At 41.0% G+C, this 21,091-nt stretch overlaps 1 long non-coding RNA gene across 2 annotated transcripts in view; it reads left to right on the top strand.

Annotated features, from left to right (window-relative positions):
• Positions 1–21,091, top strand: part of LOC109289599 — a 127,806-nt gene that overhangs the window by 91,812 nt on the left and 14,903 nt on the right. Inside the window, exons 4-6 of one of the 2 annotated variants that reach the window (XR_002095420.1) lie at positions 9,313–9,381; positions 12,999–13,066; positions 13,154–13,260. This is a non-coding gene — a long non-coding RNA (uncharacterized LOC109289599). Of the gene's footprint in view, positions 1–9,312; positions 9,382–12,998; positions 13,067–13,153; positions 13,261–21,091 lie in introns of those variants that run through there. The other variant, XR_002095419.1, reaches the window with a different exon arrangement.

Below are 21,091 nucleotides of genomic sequence, written 5' to 3'. Positions count from 1 at the left end.
TTATTTTCAAATCATCTCTGCCTGGTACCTTTAGACATTTATAAATACATTCAGTATAATAGACTGAAAAATTAAATACAATAAATCAGGGGTGTCAGACATATGGCCTACTGGTCAGATCTAGCCTGCAGAGCCTGTCATGCAGCCCCTGGTACTGTCTCTGGGTCTGAATTGACCTGGACTGACCAAGTAGTCAGGGCCTGGGATGTGCGCCACATGCAGTGCCTGTTCAGGTTGCTCTGGGAAATGGACAGGCACCACACACAGCATGGGTCCCAGCCCAGCTGGAGCAGGCACCAAAATCTATGTAGTCCTAGATCAGTTGCTGGGGGTGCCATGTGCAGTATGGATCTTAGAGTGGCCAGAACAGGTGCTGAGAGTGGCACAGTACTGCTGGGGTAGGTACCATGTGTAGCACAGTGCCTGCTCCAGCTGATCTGGGATCTGCTGTACACACAGCATCTACTCTGGCTAGACTGCACCACCTGGGTCTCCTATTCTGGCTGCTCTGGGATTCCACGCCACACATTGTGTCTGCCCTGGTTACTCTGGGACACATGCAACATGGATCTCAGAGAGAGTGCCATAGACCCTGGATCTGGCGTGGGGTGAGGCAGGAGGGATCTGGTGTCCTTGGGCCCATTGGTCCAGTCCAGCCTGCAAACTGGCCTTATATCACTCATCCAGCCCAGATGAGTTTAAATGTTTCTCTGACCCGGCAATTTTACATCCTCAGGCATTAATCTTTGTTAATTTCAGCATGCAGTATGCTCCCTGTGAATTTCTAAGCCTATCCTTTTCTGCTTTACATTCTGCCTGGTTTTGTGAACGAGCAGATACCCAATTCAAGAAAGCACCTTACCCAGAGTTTCCATTGGTACAAAGAGAGAGGGCAGGCAAGCATAAGACTGATCAAGAAATTCTATGCTGTCTTCCATATGGTGATATTGTTTAGATTAAAGGTCCAAATTCTCAAGGATTTTTACATTTCTAACTAAATGAATGTGCAGCTGAGTGTCATCATATGGGTATGCTTTTCAAACCATACAGCAATTGAGATATTATCATGTTAACTGCATCCTTGAAAATATGGAAACCAAATGTGAACTTCGTTACTATGATCTAATTACATCCTCTTTCTCAGATGGTTTCCTTAATAACTTAAAAGTTATTGACGCGTTCCTCATATGCTGTAGTATTTATGCATGTATGTTGGATAAGTGTCTCAGTGCATTAAGTTGATGGTGGCTTCACTTTTTATTATTTGGCTTCTTTCAAAGCCTTGTCTGTTTTTGGATCAGTAAAGGCAGTAAAAGAGGGAAATGCAGCATGCGTACATTATTCATGTATCACGGGGACCATAACAGTCTGCAAAGGTTTTAAATGGCCTGTCCCGCACAGCAGGCAGCAGGACTGAATGGTACATAACATCACCTACTTTCACACATGACAGAGAATAAAAGGCAATGTACATTAGTAGCCTTTAAGATGTGTAAACAAAATTGCATATTTGTTTAAAAAATGTGAAAGCAGATATTGATTGAATGGAATTAGAGTGCCTTGGGCTTTAAAAGACAGGACACGTTGCTCCAGATCAATAATAGATTTTATGCTTCTGACCTAAAAAAAGTACCACTTCCATATAATTTAAAAGCAAGAAGCTCCTTGTTTATCTGGTTTAAGTGTTAAGATTTGATTGTGCAGTCCTTACATATCTATTATATCATCTGTGACCAACTTCCTTTCTGCTAAAAAATATTTGTAGTAATATAAGGATTTGCTGATGTGTAGCATCAGTTGTTGATAGCATTGCTTTTGCATAATGCAAGGTCTTAGGCTGGGGCAAATGTCTATGTCTGTTCTCTATAACTGAAGGTAAAATGATGCATTCTAGAGATTTTTGAAACAAATCCATGCAGGAAGTATTTTTTGTCTGTATTGTATATGCCTACATTTTAATTCAGATTAATTAGCACAAGATTCACACATTTTATTTTCCCTAAAAATTAATTACTCTGGGTTGTATCTTAAATTACATTTCTTTTGGGTAACTCATAACAGAGACAGACCTGTTGCTTCTCAGCTTATTTTAGTAAAGAACATTATCTGAATACTTATTTCCTTTGTCTACTGTGGAGAGAGAATTTTTTCCCTGCTTAAAGGTGTATAAGTTTGCTAGCTTTCTAACACAACACAGTGAAGCTATCCATTATTATGATTGCTTTGTTTACAAGTGTACATAGTACAAAGGCTTCGCCTTTAATTTTATGGCAGGGTAAAATAGCTAATCTGTTTTGACATGCTATCTAAATGGCACTCAAATCAGTATACGGACTAACTCATCCATAAGTCATTTCTTTTATACACATGTACTGGTGTGTCCAAGAAAAAGAGTTATATTGGCTGCAAGAGTTTGAATAATAATGGTCATTAATATGGCGAATTGAGGGTCACCACATTCATCCCACATATCAAATCCCCTTTCAATGAGATCAGTTCCATCAGCTGTCAGATTCCATTAAATATATCCTCCAGACCTACTGACCAGCTGACAGTAGAGAAACTCAAAACCATACACCCACTATTAGCATTATAAAATGTGAAATCAGCTGGAAGGAATGATAGCAGAACTGAAAACAAAATAGATGAAAATCTGTAATGCCCCTGTGTCTTCCTAAGCAGAAACCCCAAAGAGTTAAAATACACCCATAAAATACTGAGGTAAAAACAAAGGTTGTCACATTGTTTTCTTCATAACCTATAATGATTCTTTTACCTTTTGTTAATGCAAGATTTGCATAAATGTTTCATGAGGTTAATACAATGCATAAACTGAACAGTTTATTAAGCAACATCTGTGCTGTTTTCTCAGATAATGCAGTGTTGTTTCCAAGTCACTGAAATATAACCTATCATAAGGTTTTGGTTGTTAAAATACTTGTTTTGCAAGGGCTGTGATCACATCTGACATTTTTAGCAGATGCCATAGTAATACAAAAGAATTCCTTAATACAACAATATGTGTTAGCTAGAACCCAGAAATAAATGTATATTGTTCTGCTGCAGTGGTGTAGTTTTAATGCAGTGCATAAGACATTGGAGCATATTTTTGATCATCATCTTTTGGATAAAGATATTGTTTGTTTTAAAACTTGTGCAGTTCCCCATAGTACTCTCCTCAAGTGAGACCGTGTCATTGTTTACTATTTCTGACCTGTCATAAAGTCTCCTTATAGTTTTTTTTTTTAATATAAATATTATTTATAGAACATAGTAGCCCAAAGGATTTTTGCTACAATTTTATCATGGTATTGGCTCCATATGGGATTCTTTAAGACAAAAAAAAGTTATGAGACCAATAATTTTTAATGAAACTTGGCTTAGCTCTTTAAGCAGGTCATGCAGATAAAAAGTGGGCACATGAGTTCTGAAACCATATTCTTCCTATTTTCCTGGCAGGGATTAAAGAAAATGTAGTTTCAATTAAATCAGAGCTTAATGGAGATATGTTTTATATTATTTATTCTGCAAGCAATAATTTGAGCAGTTTCCTTCTCACCATATGTCTAAGTTGCTCTTCACTGGAAAATGTAGAATTGCTACTTTTAAAATATGGATTTCTACCTTAATAACTATGCAGCACTCACACTCTCTCTTCCCTTCTTTTTTTTCTACTTTTTGATTACTTCCTTGAAATAATTTAAGATTTTGCTTGTAAGACGACTTAAAAATAAAGGGGTGGTACTTATATTTTGCTGAAATCTATTAGATTTTTCCTATTAACATTGATAGCATTGCATTTCAGCCAAAGTTAGGAAAAAATGTTTTATATTGGAAACTATATATTTCGGTTCATATAAGAGATCCTAGTCTACAAGTTAGTGTACTCATAGTCTGTGATAAGCCCAATTCTGTTGTTTGTATACCAAAATCTCCCACTGATGACTGCTTGTGGTAATTAAAGATCATATGGCAGTTTCTATAAGAGTAAGCGTGGTAACCTGGAACCCCAGCTAAATCCCAGGCTGGATAATTATATTCTGTCTATCTAATGCCTCCTTGCCCTTTCATATGAGTATAGCATTGTTCATTGTTTATGCCCTCCATTGGGTGCATCTACATGAGACGCTACTGCACATTTATTTAGTATTGTATTAGCAAGTACTAAATAAATGAGCAGTAACTAGAGTTACTGCACAGTAGTGTCAGTAAACATCTTTTAAGTGATGCTACCATGCAGTAGCCTGATAATACTGTGCAGTAATGTATTAGCACTGTCCGTGCTGTAATGTGCTACCACGCAGTATTTTTTAGCTACCGTGCAGTCAGTGTCTCATGCCAATGCACCCATTGTGTAGTATTATTTTGTGCTTTTAAGCTGTTGCCTCATGAAAGGCTAGATCAGGAAATATCTACAGAAAAAGTTCATGCAGTGACATCAGAGGTGAAGCATTACACCTGTTTGAAAGCAGAGCACAACAAAAAATGTAGTGAACAAATCCTGAAGCTCCTTCTGCTCTAACACAAGAAGTAAAACAATGTATTAAATCAAAATGAGAGATCTGGGTAGGCAGAATGGCACAATTACCCAATTTGGAATTTGGCTATTAACACACAGTGTGGACTCTGGATACATAAGGACTGCAAGATCAGGACCCGTATAATGAAGGCATCATCTATATACTCCCATGCTACGAAGATATGCTGTTACCCCTGAGTTGAAAAGTACAGCTGCTTATTAAAAGTTGGACTGCTGTAACAATTGTGTAACCAGAGCTAGTTGAAAATGTGGAAATGATTTTTTGTGAAATTTTGAAGTTGCTTCTATTTTGCAAGTTGAAGAGGGATCCTTTTTGTACTTTTGTCACTGTTTTAAGCAATATTTATCAAATTTCAATCAATTGTGTTTTGAATTATTTCTTTAAAAACAAATCTTTAATAAACACAAAGTTATAAGGAATCATGATTTCCAGGACAATAAAAATGTAGTGGTTTTGAAAATTAATTCAAGAAACAATGTGGTAGAAGTTTCATGAAAAACTCTAAACATTTTACTGATGTCAAAAAAAAATTTATAAAAATTAAATTATTATTATTTTTTTAATTAAGAAAAAGGTTGGCCAAAACATCAAGCAAGCAGTTTTGACCAGTGTTGTTTGTGAATTACTATCATGTTGGTTAGAGGACAAGTTTTATTCCCAGTCCTAGCATGACATTAAAATTAATATTAAGATTACCACAGCAGCTAAAAGTTGTGTTTATAAAGAAAAGCTCCTATTATGGTACATTGTATTTGTCTTTTGTCAAGGTTGCAACCAGGGTTGCAAAAGTTGAATACCTCTGGCAGGGGTCATTTGCTTTTCATTCCAGCGGCTATTGTTCATCCTTTTTTAACAATTAAAATGCAAAGAATATCAGCCAAAACCAACAACCACAAGCTAATCTATTATATACATATACAGACCAAAAAAAATCCTGAATCACTTAAAATCAAAGTGTAAGATAAATACAGCTAGATAAGAGAATATAAGGGAAAAATAACATTGGTTAGTGTGATAGGCTGTATCTCAGGATGGTTGTTGATTTTGGCTGATATGCAAAAAAAGAATATCAGCGGACGTCGACCACACTGGAGAGCCCCCTGCGCTCCTGTGGGATGCTCCATCTGCCCCACCATTTCAGCATTCACAAGCCACCTGGTACCTTGAGGTATGGAGAAAAAACATTTAAAGCTGTGTCTATGTCCAAATCTCCAAATCTTTCCGAATCTCTCTGAAGCAATTTGGAGGGTTCCGATTCGATTTGGAGAGATTAAAAGGTCTCCTGATTTGAGTTGGATTCAGAGATTCAGCCATTGAATTGGGTCGAATCTCCGCTGAATCAAACCAGGGACTGAAGCTTTTGTACCAAGCACCCTGTTTTTTTTTCTTTTTTTGCAAAATAGCTGCTTTTGTTACATACCCAGCACTACACTCTTTGTGCTAGACACCTCTTTATTATATCAATAACCAGAAAAGAGTCTCTAGAACCTTTCAAGATATCTACATGGGTGAACCTTTTTGATCATATGGATCTTCTCTGAGGATTATCTTCAAGTCAGGAATTTCCTTAGAGCTGTGTGAAAGATGTTTGGGTTTTTTACATTTTCTGTTAAAAAGGAATAATGAATTTTTCATGGGTTTTTTTTACTTATTTTTTTTACTTTACTTTGTAAGTCTCGCTTCAAAGTACTGGCCCAGCTCAGACCTGTGTAGCTTGCAATGATTTCTTATAACTCTCAAAAAGGTGCAGCTGGAGACAACAGGCAAAATTAGTAGGTCTTATGAAAACTGTGAATGGTTTCCAGTGCTGGGGGGAGGCGGGGGTGGGGAGGACTTCTTGGCAGGTCCACAGGGGTGGGCTTTGAAGTCCACAGGAAAGCAGTCAGATGGTGGTGGGGGCAAAATTGCTTTGTCAGGGTTAGGTGGGGTTAAAACAGCACAGCCCTGGTTCTGTGACAAGTGGATGGGCTTTCCCACCCCAGGATTGTGCTGTGAAAGCATATAGGCATGTTAGGCCACATTAACTCTTTTTAGATCAGGGTAACCCAGACTGATCTAAAGTTGGCTCACCTCTGAGGTGAGCCAACTTTAGATCGAGCATGCCATTTTTATGGCGATTGAAGCCCTGTGAATGCCTGTATGGTCAGCCATTTAGATTGCCCTAAACTCCGTAAATGTAAATGTTTTTTCAACATACTCGTGCTATGTTTTAGATGATTCCTTTTTTCCAGCGAAATAAATGAGATAAAGTGAATGATAAATTGAATCTTTCCTTGCACAGATGTTAAACTGAGCATTTTACATTTGTTTCTTTAAAGTGTGTGTGTATGTGTGTGCACGTGTGTGTGTTGTGGAGGGTTCCAATAAGGAGAATATGCGTTCTAATGCTTCCCGAGACACGCTGACAAATAGTGTGGCATTTCCAAGGTGCAGATTAAAGAAGTTTTCTATGTTCCAGCACTGTGGGGTTTATTTTCAAATGACCTTATTATTAATCCAGGTAGCTAGCTACATGTAAATACTATTTCTTTTATTAGAGTACTTTTCTTTTCACTCACAAAACTGCTCACAGTTTTCTTTGTAGGCCTTCTCTAAAGCCTTGTCAAAATCAGTGTGAGTTTTTCCAGTAAATTCAGGTGTGTGTCAGGCCCTGTATTTCTACTAGACCCAACTAGAGACAAATGAATCAGAAAGTGTCTGCTAGTAACATGTGATTAATGAAAGAAGTCCCATTCTGAAATAGGTTTTCTTTTAAACAACATTAGAACTCCATTTATGCTCATCCAAACTTTAAATCCATTCCATATTCCAGTACAAACCTTTGAATTCTCTTTATGAAGAGCAAGTACAATTTGCATCCAGGGTCTCATGTAAAGATTAGAGTAAAGAATGTGACCTGCCTACTTATAATTTATGAACAGTTCAGCTAAACTACATTTCTGAATTTTAAAGCAAATTCGGCAATATAATAATTGTATCTATTCATGCTATTTGTAATTTCCAAGTGGTAAATCATCATTTGTAAGAAATGCGCTCAATCAAGGAAGAAAAAGACATATAATTATGTCGTTTATAATGAATTCTGAAGGAAACAAAGACTTTAAGAAGGAAAACTCTGGAGAAAACCAAGGAATAAAATCCAGCCCAATAATATGGGTTGCTCCTAAAATGCATAGCTGATCAAACATTTGCATTTATAATATGAAACTCAGTATCAGATAATTTAGCAAGGGAACTGTCAAAACTCAGGAGTCTAGGCAAACAAGGCCTGACTTTTATTAGATAAATTACACACTCTTTTCTACTTCGACAAGCATCAATGGTATCAACTTTTTTGACAAATAGCTCTCTCCTGGGTGCTAGTTTTGAGCATCTCTGCTAATCTTCATCTTTTGAAGTGTCCAAAGGATTAAAATCATGTGTCAATAACAGTGGCCTCTCACCTTTATATGGAAGATACTGCAGTCCCTTTCTAATAGCTAAGTCTGTAATGTAGGATGAGATGTATAAATACTAAGAAACCACTGTGGCATCCTCATTGCAGAAATTTGTGGATTCAGGAAAGATGCTCTCTTACTGTAGGACTTTTGAATAGTCGATATTGTCTGGGAGAATTGGGTATAGAATCCTTTACATTTTGCTTTGGTTTTGCAAACAGCACGGATTGCAAAGTCACATATCTTTCACATAAGGTAAATAAGAAAGGAAGGACAAAATAATGTGCATTGGTTTTCTATTGAAATTTCTGTCTGCTTTCTAGATTTATTGGGCATGGAATTAGTTTTACTGCAGGCAGCTTCAGAAAATGCACTAATTAATCTTTATTCTTACCACAAAGATAATATATATTAGGCCTCACTCCTCTCACCTTGGTGTAAATCAGGAATGATTTGAAGGTGGTGGAATTACACCAGTGTAAAACTAGAGAAAGAATTATCAGCCTGAATATATGCATATGAGAGTAATGATGACAGAGTGTGAGTAATAGACAAGACAGGAATAACACTTTAAAACCAAGGTAGCTTACTTTGGTGAAGCTGAATCTGGCATAAATGTTGTACCTATTCAATCTTAACCTGCAGTAAATGAGTCGAGGCTGCAGTAGTTTCCCTGTTTCATTCAGGGGTAATTTAATGAGGGTTAGTGCATAGACAGTGTAAGAGTCTAATGTGTAAAAAAGGGAAATCAAAAAAAAGAAAACCCTTGAGTCTTGTCACGCCTTGATGGGAGAAAAATTTATAAGTTATCAAAAGGAGGACTCCTATTGGTGTTTACACATGCTATATTCTCTTTCTTTCTTTATTTTACACATCTTTGTCCACATCAGGTCAAAACAGAAAGAAAAAAGAAAAAAACCTTGTGTGCTGTGGCTCAGATTCTTTCAACAGTATAACACAAACAGATAAGCAAAGTCCCAAATAGATTGCCCAGTCTCAGCCTTGGTAGAGAGGGGTTACTCTTGCCCCCTCTCTGTTCTTCTTTAGCGATAGGTCTCACTGCCGTTTGTAAAGTCTCTCAACTTACAAATAACCCAGTTACTTTCGTCTGGGTGCAAAATGTCCCCTCTGTCCACCTTCAGCTCAGTCAGCAGTCGCTGGGCTTCTCCCCCTACGTGCTGACTCTCCTTCATTCCGTGCCTCTGCACGAATCACTCTGGTTGTCACTTTACCAGAACTCATGGTTTCCCTTCTGGGGGAAGATTCAGTCTTTCCTGCTTACTTATCAGCAAGTTGTTTCCGGTGAGTCACTGCTTCATGACTCTCCCCTGCAGGTGCAGTTCAGTGTCACTGCCACCGTTTGATGACGTCATCGTTTCTCTGACCGCTCCACAGCAGCTGCGGTAAGTAGCGTTTCCTTATACCATAAGTAACAGGAGGATGGCCTCCCTGTTACATACCTCCCCCTTCAGTTAAAAGTCCCAATATTACGTTTCTTTTATTCTTCTATTGTCCACCTCACATAACTACCTCTGGTGTCACCAGGCATGTGATCTCTTTAGGGTCTAAAGATTGTGACAGAAAGTCAGCTGCTATGTTCTTCTTCCCAGCTTGGTGTTCTACCAAAAAATAGAATGGTTGTAATGCGAGAGCCTAGGGTATTAGTTAAGCGTTATCGGTTTTAGCTGTCTGCAGCCATCTGAGGGGTGCGTGATCAGTAATTAATATGAATTTTTGCCCTAACAAATAATAACGAAAAAGTTCCACCCCCATCTTATGGCTAAGCATTCTATTTCTATCATAGAATAGCGTGTTTCTGGTTCACACAATTTTTTGCTCACATATGCTGTATGCCTTTCCTCCCCCTGAAATCGTACTGCCCCTAACACCTTCCCTGAGGTGTCAGTTGTAAATAAAAAGTCTCTTGAAACTTAGGGGTATATAAAACAGGTTCTTTACAAAGCAGCTGTTTAATTATGTCAAACACTCTCAGGGTTTGCTTTGTCCACTGCAGCTGTCTGGGCTTACCCCTCATCATAGCTGTCAGAGGTGATACTACCTCTGAAAACTTCTTGATAAACCTGCGATAACAATTAACAAAGCCTAAAAATGATCTAAATTGCTTCAGTGTCTTGGGTAACTTATATCTATGTATAGCCTCCACTTTGTCTGCTACAGGCTTTATGTATCCCTGCCCCACTTGGAACCCAAGATATTGAGTTTCCTCTTGGCCCAAGCTACATTTCTTTGGATTTGCAGTTAGTCCTACATCCCTTGGTTCCTTTAAAATGACAGTGTGGTTCCCTGTCAGCAGAGAAGATTATGATATCATTAATATATGCAGCTGCATACATTTGATGTGAGGCCAACGTCCTGTCCATTAAACACTGAAACGATGCTGCTGCACCATGCAGCCCAAATGGCATTCTGTTGAATTGAAATAACCCCCACGGCATACCAAATGCTGTTTTTTCTTTATCCATTGGGGTCATTGGAATTTGCCAGTAACCCTTCATAAGGTCTAGCATTGAAATGTATTTGGCCTGACTGATTTTCTTTAGCATCTCCTCAACTCATGGCATCAGAAGCACATCAAATATGGCTACTTTGTTTACTTTCCTGAAGTCTACGCACACCCTAATATTTCCCTCTGGCTTAGGCACAACAATGAGGGGGCACTCCAGGGGCTATGGGGTTCTTCTATTCTGTCTAACTGTAACATCTGTGTAACTTCTTGTTTAACGGCTTGGCATAAATGACGAGGCAACCACCTCCAGTGATGCCTTATAACGCAACCTTCCAGTGTTCTAATACTATGCTCCACACCTTTAGCTTTGCCTGTTTTTTTTTGCTAAATACATCTGGGAACTCTTGTACCAGTCATTCTAACTCTTGCTTCTGAATACCCGAGAGTGTCTTTCCTATCTTAGGCTCTCCATTTGTAAATTCTGATAATATAGGGTCACACACATTATCCAAATCCTCTGACTCTAGACCTCCTTGCATCAGCCATGCATCTCTTTCATTCAACTTCTTCAAAAAATTAACATGGTAATTCTGTTTTCTTCTTACTGGGCTAGTTCATTGTACCTTATAGTTCACTGGTCCTAGCTTTTTAGTGATTTGGACTGGCCCCTGCCAATGTGCCAACAATTTGTGGCTATTATCAGGTAGCATGACTAGTACCTCGTCTCCTTCTTGTAGCTCTCTATCTTTTGCATGGGTGCCGTGTGTCTGTTTCTGTCTCTGTTGACAGCATTCTAAGTTTTCCTGAGCTACAGTTCACACCGTCTCTAATCTTTCACGGAAGTCCTGCATCAAATGTGGTTGTCTCCCTTCACCTGTCAGTCCCTCCAACTAACCTTCACAAATTACATCATGTGAACCCCTAGGCTTATGTCTGTGGACTAATTCAAAAGGGGCCCCTTGAATACAGATTCTTGTCATCCCCCTAAGCGTCCAGTTAAACTGTTCAGCTAGACCAGGGGTAGGCAACATTTTTTGGCCGGAGTGCTGAAAAAAACCACAGTGTCTACCTTGGAAGGTGCCGGAGTGCCAACATGCCAGAGCCCAGAGCAGCTGTTTTGCAGCCTCACAGCTGAAGCTGGCCCACAGAGCCTGGTCCACTTGCAGCAGGGCTTGCAGTCTCCCAGCTGCCTGCTGGGAGTGTCCTGGGCTCCATGGCTGGCAGCAGCTGCTTAGAGCCTGCACTGGCAGTGGTATGCCAAGCAAAATGGCCTTGTGTGCCATGCTCAGCAAGTGTGCCAGGGGTTGCTGACCCCTGAACTAGACCATCCATCTGGGGGTGATAAATGGAGGTTCTTAGCTGTTTTATCTTCAGGGTGTGGCAAATACCTTGTAAAACTCCTGACATAAATGACTTTCCTTGATCTGTTAAGTTTTCTTGAGGAAGACCCACTCTTGCTACCCATTTTACCAACTTCTCTGCTACTTTGGGGGCTGTAATAGTCTTCAATGGGATGGCCTCTAGGAACCTCGTGGTATAATCTACTATTACCAGGACATATTGCTAGCCTGCACTACTTCTTGGAAAATGGCCCATGATGTTTAATGTGATTCTTTCAAAAGATCTTGTTATGATAGGCATTGATACCAGCAGTCCTTTCATGGGTTTATACCCTGACACACACTGACACTCAGGACATTCCTTATAAAACTTTTCTACAATCTTGTAGAAAATCCTGGCCAAAACATTCTCTGTTTTAATCTAGCTTCAGTCTTATCTAGGCTTAAATGAACGCCCGTGGGAAGTGTATGGGCTACTTTCAATATTTGCATCCAATATTGCCTGAGCACCAGAATTTGTAAAATTTCGTCGCTGCCTTTACCCTTGTCTATTCTGTATAAAATGTCATCTGTCATGTCAAAGCGTGATGTTTTATCTGCTAACCCGGGGTTGAGTACTTCCTCCTGTCTCCTGGCTAGGCCTTCTTCAGAGATGTTCCAAAATAATGGTTCCTGCTCTTGGTGTTCTCTAAAGTGCCCACCTCCAATGATAGCTTCAAGGTCTACCTCCTCTTCTCTCTGTTCCTCTCCTTGGGGTCCCATCCCCACAAAGACTCCTTCTACTTGTCTTAAATATTGTCAAGCTTTTAACTCACTCATAGCTTTCACTACTGCTTCATTCAAATGGGGCCAATCTGTTCCTAAAAGCATAGGACAAGGAAGTGACTTGGCTAGTCCCACTGCTGTCTCCTTGGTTTGACCCAGCACTGTTAGACTTAACTTCTTCTTGTAAGGTCCCTTAACTTACAAATAACTTAGTTACCTTAGTCTGGGTGCAAAATGTTCCCTCCGTCTGCCTTCAGCTCAGTCAGCAGTCACTGGGCTTCTCACCCTATGTGCCGATTCTCCTTCACTCTGTGCCTCTGCACAAGTCACTCTGGTCATGCTCTACCAGAACTCATGTTTCACCTTCTGGGGGAAGATTCAGTCTTTTCTGCTTACTTATTAGCAAGTCATTTCCAGTGAGTCATTGCTTCATTACTCTCCCCTGCAGGTGCAGTTAACATTGCCACCACCATCTGATGACATCATCGTTTCTCTGGCCACTCCACAGCAGCTGCGGTAAGTATCATTTCCTTATTTCATAAGTAACAGAAGGATGGCCTCCCTGTTACAGACAGACAAAATAGTTACACCACTTTTAAAGAGGTTGATGGGAAGACTTATGGTGTGCAGATGAACCCAACATAATTGTTTTAATATGAGTGGAGCATACCAAAAAAACAGTTACAGCAGATCAGCTGTAAGTTACTGAGAGGTAAGTTGTCTGCTCTTTAAAATGGTACATTTCTCCATGCCCTTAGTCTTGCTTTTGGGGGTAGTTGGATTTCCTGTTTAGGGTACTTCGTTGAAGTGAAGTACATCACTTTCTTCTTCCCTTCCTTGTGTATTAAATTCATACAATAGATTCAGACTTCATTTTGCAGCAAACAGCATACATGTAGTCTGTTCTTATTGTTTGCAGGTAAAGTCAAGTCACAAATGATAATGTGTGTGTGTACATGTGTGTGTCTGTGTGGTTTCTTTTTGGGAAGTTGGTGTAAGAGCAATGCTTTGGTTAAGCTGCTTTTATTGTATGGTAGTACTTAGGTGCTGGCTCCATGCACATGATTATCATAGTACTCTGGAACTTAGGAAACCTGGGTTTAGTTTCTTGCTCTGCCATCAGTTTCTTCTGTGATCTTGAGCAAGTAACTTGTACTCTCCCATTGTCTCTGTTCCTTTAGAAAATGAGATTAATAGTATTTTCTATCTCACAGGGGTGTTGGGAGGACAAACCCTTCTGAGGCATTTAGATGTTATCATCGTTATGGGGGCCATATGTATAGGAGAGATTGACTAAAAGTACTGGGCTGGGATTTTATTTCCGTTTTAATACAGTATTACAGAACACACTGATTTCAAAGGCATATATCCCTAATATAAAGGCTAATGGCCTGCATGTTTTTCTTTTGACTTTAGTGGGGGAAGGTTTCATGCTACAGGTATAATGTCTCTCTGGGTGTGTTTTAACTCAGTGATAAAAGAGCATTCTGATTACTTTATCAGTTGGAAGCAACTTATTAGACTAAAACAACCCTAGCAAACCTGTTTCTGCTTGCGGGCCTAATCCTGATCTGCCTTATGGAGGATTCACATGGCTTTGCTTTGACCCCTTTTTCTGGTTTGACTTCAGTGAAATTATTCCTGTTTTCCACTCGTTATTCTGGTATTATTCTTGCCAAAGCCTGCAAATTCTTTTTAAGTCATCATTCAGGCCTGAATTAGAGAAAAGTGCTATCGCCACAACTGCTGTTGCTGCTGTTTTGCTAATGTTATTGCAGTACTGCCTGTCAAAAAAATAATCCCCCAAAATACTGTATTGTCAGTTTTGGCTGCCATCCTGAAAAAACAATGCGCGTTGTCAAAAAAAAATGACAGCTGGTCTATCTTCATCTCCTGATGAACATAATTAAAAAACCAAGAACAACTACCATATTAAATACAAAAGTAAAAAACTTGCACAATAGACAACAAAATTCTGTCCAATGACTAACTTGATCCTTAAGTTCAAAACATATCCTTTAGCCTGGAGATTCCCAAGCTATGGGAAGTACCAAATTTGAGTTGCTTGATAAGCTGGTAACTCACTGGTGAGCTGACAAGAGTTAGCTAGTTATGGGGTATTGATTTTTCTTACTGTTTTCATTTGCTAAATTGCATTAAAACCTAGGTAAAATGTATTGAACAGTCTTTCATGTAAACAAATATGAAGGGAAACTGCAGCTCAGAGAGAGAGAAAATGTATAAGGGAACATGATTATTTTTTCAGTTTAACCTACACTGTGCATTGGAGCATGTGCTAGAGACCTAGGGGGAAGATTTTTGCTGATCCCTTACTTGCATATTTTGTCATTTCTAAGAGGAAAGCCCAAAGTTAACCCCATTCTGATGCATTTTTCAGAGGAACCCTTTGTGATTGGGAGAATTCCTGTTGTATTGTGGAAGAGTATGTGTCCAGGGACAGATAAAACAGTGAGCCGTGGAAGGTTTAGATTTCAGCTTAGTGAAACTAGGGTTGTGTACCGTCTTTGCAATTGGTTGTGTATCAAAGCCTTTCTGCTTGGCACAAGCCATAGTACTCATAGCCTTGGTGTTCAGCTTTTTGTATATTCTCCCATTAAGCAGAAAGTCCCTTCAAGGTCGCTGTTCTGGTATAATGAAAGCCATCTTCAGCACTGGCCCAGTGTCCCTGAAAATCCTATTTCTTTTTTTGAGCATAACTTCTCATGATAGTTAAGTTGAACCACTAGAGCTACGAAATTGACAGCGAGTAGAGAGGCTGTTTCTGTAGGAAACAAAACTTCAAAAGAGCTGTCTCAAGAAACAACAAGAGTGGCTGTGGCTAAATCTTCTCAGAACTAAATGAAAAACATATTTCTGTGACTTGGATTTTCTTCAATAGCTCTTTATAGAGCTGTAGTGCATCCACTTCCCTTGCACAAACATAAACCAACACACGCCAAGCCACTCATCCCATTAAGTTATTTCTCTTAAAAGTGTGGAAAGGAAGAGAAATTATTTTTGTTCTGGAATGTTTAAGTGGCTTTTGGTCAGCTTGGAAGTATGGGCCACATAAATATCTGGATAGCTAAAATGAACAGTAACACAGCTTCAGGTGTTGATGGCCCTTGCCTTACACCCCATTACGCCTCTTTCATTAAGCACATTTTTATAAGACCTGTTGTAGAGTTATATGGAGCCACAGCACTTAGAGCAGTTGGTCCCACCTGTGCGCATTGTATTACAGCTCAAACAATGTGCCACACAATTGTAAAGAGTGGTAGAGAGTTGGAAATCTGATAGTAAGTCAGATTTGGAGAGACAGCAAGATTAGTGGCTCTAAGTTTTCCTCTATGGAGAACTGCCAGAGGACAACTCCTTCTCTTTCTATGAAGTAACAATGGGGGATTTCCCTAAACATCTGGCTGCTGGCTGGCTATCTTGAAAATACAGCCTGAAAAAGCTATCTGCCAGATATGCACAGCTGTGTGTCAGTTTGTCACTGCTGAACTATCCACAGCATCTGCCAAATGCCAGGTTTTGTTCTTTTTTTTGTTTCCTTTTTTTTTACTTATGGAATCCATTAGAGGGATAAAATCCACTAAACAATACCAAATACTATTAAACAGTGGTTGCCAACTTACTGTAATAAGTAGTAAAGAAGGGTTCCATAGTTTATAGTTTTTAAACATAGCATGGTTTTCTTACTGTTGTATATTGGTCACCTTAAGTGATTCTTTACATGCCATTTCATTGAAAAGCCATTGAAAGAGTCCAACCCCATTGTTGTAGATCAGTGGGAGCCAACGTTTTTGAGATATGTCACAAATTAGCCCCACACCCTCTCCAACTGTCACTCTAATCCTCCTCCATTGTCCAGTCTCCTGCTATGCTTTCTGTTCCCCATTTTGTGCTCCCTGCCCAATGCACTGCTCTGCTTTCTGGTCCTGTGATGTCTGCTGCTGTAGTACTTGTCAACTCCCTGATCTATCGCTTGCCACACAGAGAAGCTACCCATGCTGCTTGTAGCACTTATGCAACAAGATAGCCTCCCCGGTATAGATCACGAGGAGAAACTCTTATATAGAAACAGCTTAATTACTTTCTTTCTTCCCGGTTCTCTATTTTTGTTATCACCTTCCCAAGTTTCAGTTTGAGAAAATAAGTTGTGAAGAATTTTTAATTTATGCTACAAGAATGGTTTTCACTACTAAGGAGACAATGTCTCCTCAGCATTTATCAAATGTATTTTTGGTAGTGCCATTTGGAATGGGTTATCCAGAAAGCTAGAGATCTCAAAGAAACACTTGATAACTTCTGAACAGATTAACTCTATTCAGTCCTCTCCATTTATGCTTAATTTCTTTTCACAAAATTTACTATACTAAATACTGTAGATTGATGGGATTAGACTCCCAATTTTTTGTGGTTCCACGTATCTGTAGTTGAATGCTATAAGGAAGTATGCTGTAGAAAAACTGACAGAGACAATTGTATGCATCTTGAAAGAATAGCTGCATGGACATTAATCTTCGTAGTCTTACCTCCTCATCACAGTCCTCACTGGTTTATTAGATACCATTATCTGTGACTTTTTCATAAGTTGAGTGTACATTTTCTTTCCTGAATTTAGTCTCCATTTGAACCATATTCTGCACCTCAGTGTCTTAAATGGTAAAATTCCAAGTAGTTTATTTCTCTTTCCTGGGTTTTACTCTTCTCATCCTTGCTAGCTTCCTAAGTTATTACCTTGCCAAGCAATTCAAATGTGGTACTTTTAAGTCCCCTGTTCTCTGTCCCATCCACACCCCCAAAACACCCCTGTCAACTCTTAATTCAATTTTCTTTGCTGAAGTCCCTCCATTGTACATAATACTATATTAGCACTGCAGGTGTCCTAAAAATTGAATGTAATTTATTCTCATCTTAGTCTCTTCAGTGCCATATAGGAAGGGACCATAATTCTCTAGATTATTTGGTGTCCCTCTACATACCATCCCAAATTTCAGCAAAATTGAATCTCCTCCACTCTGCATGTTGTATTAAAAGCTTGTTTTAAATTTGCTGTTCACTATCAGCCTTAGGTTACAACTTCCCATCTCTCTCCTATCCACTGAATACTTGTTTTACATTATTTTCCCACAGATGGTATTAACTACATGTATCTAGGGTTGATTCTCATTTTGATGTTCCCTGACCTTATTTTCCTAGATCCATTTGCATTGGATCCCTTGTCTAGCTCATAAATAAAGATAATGTAACAGACCCCACAGCAGGGTGTTGTGATAAACCAGTCCCTCGTTGTTTGGAAGCATGCTGGGTGTAGCATAATCTTGTAGGCACTAGACTTCTTGTGCCCTTGTCTTCAGTGAGTTCCCAAAAATACACACTCTTGATGAAGAGAATTAATATATTAGAGCTGCTAGAAGTAAAAGGTGCAAATACTGTAGGTACAGTGGTTACAATAAAAAACATAAACCCAACCACCTTCAAAGGGCAGTTAAGTCCTAAGGTATAACAGCAGCTGTGTCATCAAGATCCTAACATGCTGCCTGTTGTCCTCAGCCCAATGCCCTCTTTTCACTAAGAGATGGAATTAGCAATCTTAGTCTGAAATCAAATAGAAGGCAGGATAGATTTGCACCTGATAGACTAGCCAAAGTAGATAGATAGCTTTATATTTATATCTATATCACAAGCTTTCGTGAGCTGAAGCTCATTTCAGATGCTGATCCTGGGCTATGTCCATAGTTGCTTCCTTTCATCTCTTTTTTTTCTCACACAACTTCCACACAAGCTCTTTTCTGACTCTAGTCTCCACTAATCTTAGGTAGTACTTCCTTTTCTCTGCACTGCTTAGGTTGTGGTCTTCTGGTTTGAAGTTCAACTGGGGATTAACACAGTATTCATTACAACATTGATTAGCACCCTGTTTTGCAGCTGCAGCCATCACTGTCCATTGCCTGCTTTCCTTCAAACAGATAAGTTTTACTCAGTGTAAAACAGCTTATTTACCAACTCGCCTTAGATTTTTTTTTTCCCCAAGTAATAGCTGGTGAGATCTTGCGTAAGACGGCTAAGCTTCCGATGTAGCAAATACATTACATTCTCTAAATTCAATAAGGGACTGATGCTGAGAGGAGCTGGGAATGAATGTTTTCTTATAGAACAGTGGTTCTCAACATTGGGGTCGCAACCCCATTTGGGGTTGCAACAATAAAAAATGGGTTCAGAAAGACACTCAACAGTTTCGACTATAATGAAAATCACAGAAGAAAGCAGGAAATGGTGGGTTCCCCTTGCAGACTGGCAAAGTTCCATCCTGCAAGGGACTGTTTGGGGCTGAGGGGAGCAGGAGGAGAGCAATGAGGCAGGGGGTGCCACATGCATGTGCATGCGCACACATGCACATGACAGCCAGGCAGCATGGAGAGCAGTGCCCGCAGCTCCCTCCAGGTAAGTCTGCAGTGAGGGTGGGAATAGGGCAGGGCTGGGGCTGGCGGTGCTGTCCAGCTGGGCAAGTGCATGTGGCCCAGGGCCGGGGTGGGAATGTGAGGCCCGGCTGGAGGATCAGAATGGAGCCATGGGCAGCTCATCTGGGGCTGGCTCCATAGCCAGCACAAGCCCAGAGCTAATGGGTCTGAGCCCCTTCAGACGCATGCACCCTGGGCCCAGGCAGCTGCAGCAGGGTGTGGGAGAGGAGTGCACACAGACACAGAGAACAACTAGAGCCTGCATGTGAGCAGTAAGTCAGCCCAAGCCAGCCCTGTGTGGAGCAGTGCCCAGCAGGTAAATGTGTGGATGGGAAGGGGCATGGGGGAGGGAAGGGGTTTGCAGGCGGTAGATCAAGGCCCCTGCAGGGGATGGGAGTGAATAGGGCCCCAGGGCAGGTTGTGGGATGCTTGGAGCCCAGGTGGCTTGTCCAGGAGCATGGGGGAGCTCCTGCCACCAGGGCAGACTTGGGGGTATGTGCCCCCCCGAGCTGTGTGCGGGGTGGAGGAAGCTGCTCCTGCAGGCTGTGCTCTGCATCCCACTGCCAGTGCCCTGGAAGTTGTGTGATGCCACATGCCTCCTACAAACCGGCTGCTCTGTCTGCCTGGTGGTGGGAGGCACGTGGCATTGGATGGCTGCCAGGGCACTGGCAGCGGGGTGCACAGAGTAGCCGCAGTGGCAGCTGCCTCCACCCCACACAAAGATCTGCGGGGCACGTGCCCCCTGTGCCTTCCCCAGGGGTGCACATGGTGGTAGGAGCCCCCTCCCTCCCCCGGATGAGCTACCCAGGCTCCAAGTGTCCCACAACCGGCCCTGGCCCCAGGGCCCCATTCACCCCAGCCCTGCCCCAGCCCCACTCCCTCTCTCACCTTGGGAGCCTCAATAAGCCCCCCGCCCACCCCTTCCCCATGACAGACCTACCTGCTGGGGGTGGCACATGTGCTCAGCTCCCCCTCCAATTATATTTTCTTCCTCTGCCTATGGCTGGCGCCCTGCTACCACATGCACTTCATGTGCCCCCCAGATTTCTATAGGTTCATAGATGTTAGGATCAGAAGGGACCTCAGTAGGTCATGGAGTCCAACCCCCATTTGTACACATGGCAGATGTCGGCTGCTAGCTGTGGGCTCAGGGTTTCCTGCCCTGCTGCCCTCCCACCTGCTGGGCTGCAGAGGGCCCCAGGAGGAGGGTAGCAGGGCGGATAGCCCTGAGCCCTCAGCAGGCAGCCCACATCCTCCTCCTCCCCATGGGGTCTTCTCCAGCCAGGCTGCCTATGGAGGGAGGGTGTGCTGATTTTGTCTGCATCATTTTGGGATTGCGAACAATTTCCAATGTTTAAATGTGGTCATGCTGACAAAAATGCTGGGAAGCCCTGTTTTAGAATCTTAGAGATTTTTTATTTAACATTCTTTCCTGTACTTTTCTAGTAAGTGAAGTGAGTAGATAATAATCATAAGAATATTTCCTTGTATACTTTTACCAGAACTGTTATCATAGTTACTCTTTTTCCACTTTCTTGCTTTACAATTTCTAGCTCTACAATTTCTTTTAAAAATTGCCAGTGATTTATATATGTATATTAATTTATATTTACATAAAAGTTGTCTACCATGGACTCCAGGGACCCTGGATATATCCTTAAAATAAGGAAATATCAAATACCAAATATAGTAATCTTTAACAGTAACTTCTTCCTTTCCCCTTATCATAGAATCATAGAATCAATGAGTCGGAAGGGACCTAGACAGATCATCTAGTCCGACCCCCTGCCATGGGCAGGAAGGAGCACCGGGGGTGGCAGGGGTCATAACACCCCAGGCAGGTGCCTGTCCAGTCTCCTGTTGAAGATCTCCAGGGAAAGTGAGAGCACCACCTCTCTGGGAAGCCTATTCTAGGCTCTGGCCACCCTTACCATGAAGTAGTTCTTCCTAATATCTAACCTAAACCTATCCTCCCTTAGCTTGTGGCCATTGTTCCTGGTGACTCCAAGGGGGGCCTGGTAAACAGACTTTCCCCGATCCCTGCTGGTGGCCCCTGATAAAGTTGTAGGCA

This window comes from Gavialis gangeticus, unplaced genomic scaffold, assembly GCF_001723915.1.
Source record: "Gavialis gangeticus isolate Ggan-Ray unplaced genomic scaffold, GavGan_comp1, whole genome shotgun sequence".
Taxonomy (NCBI): domain Eukaryota; kingdom Metazoa; phylum Chordata; order Crocodylia; family Gavialidae; genus Gavialis; species Gavialis gangeticus.
This window is presented reverse-complemented; position numbering and strand designations above follow the sequence as displayed.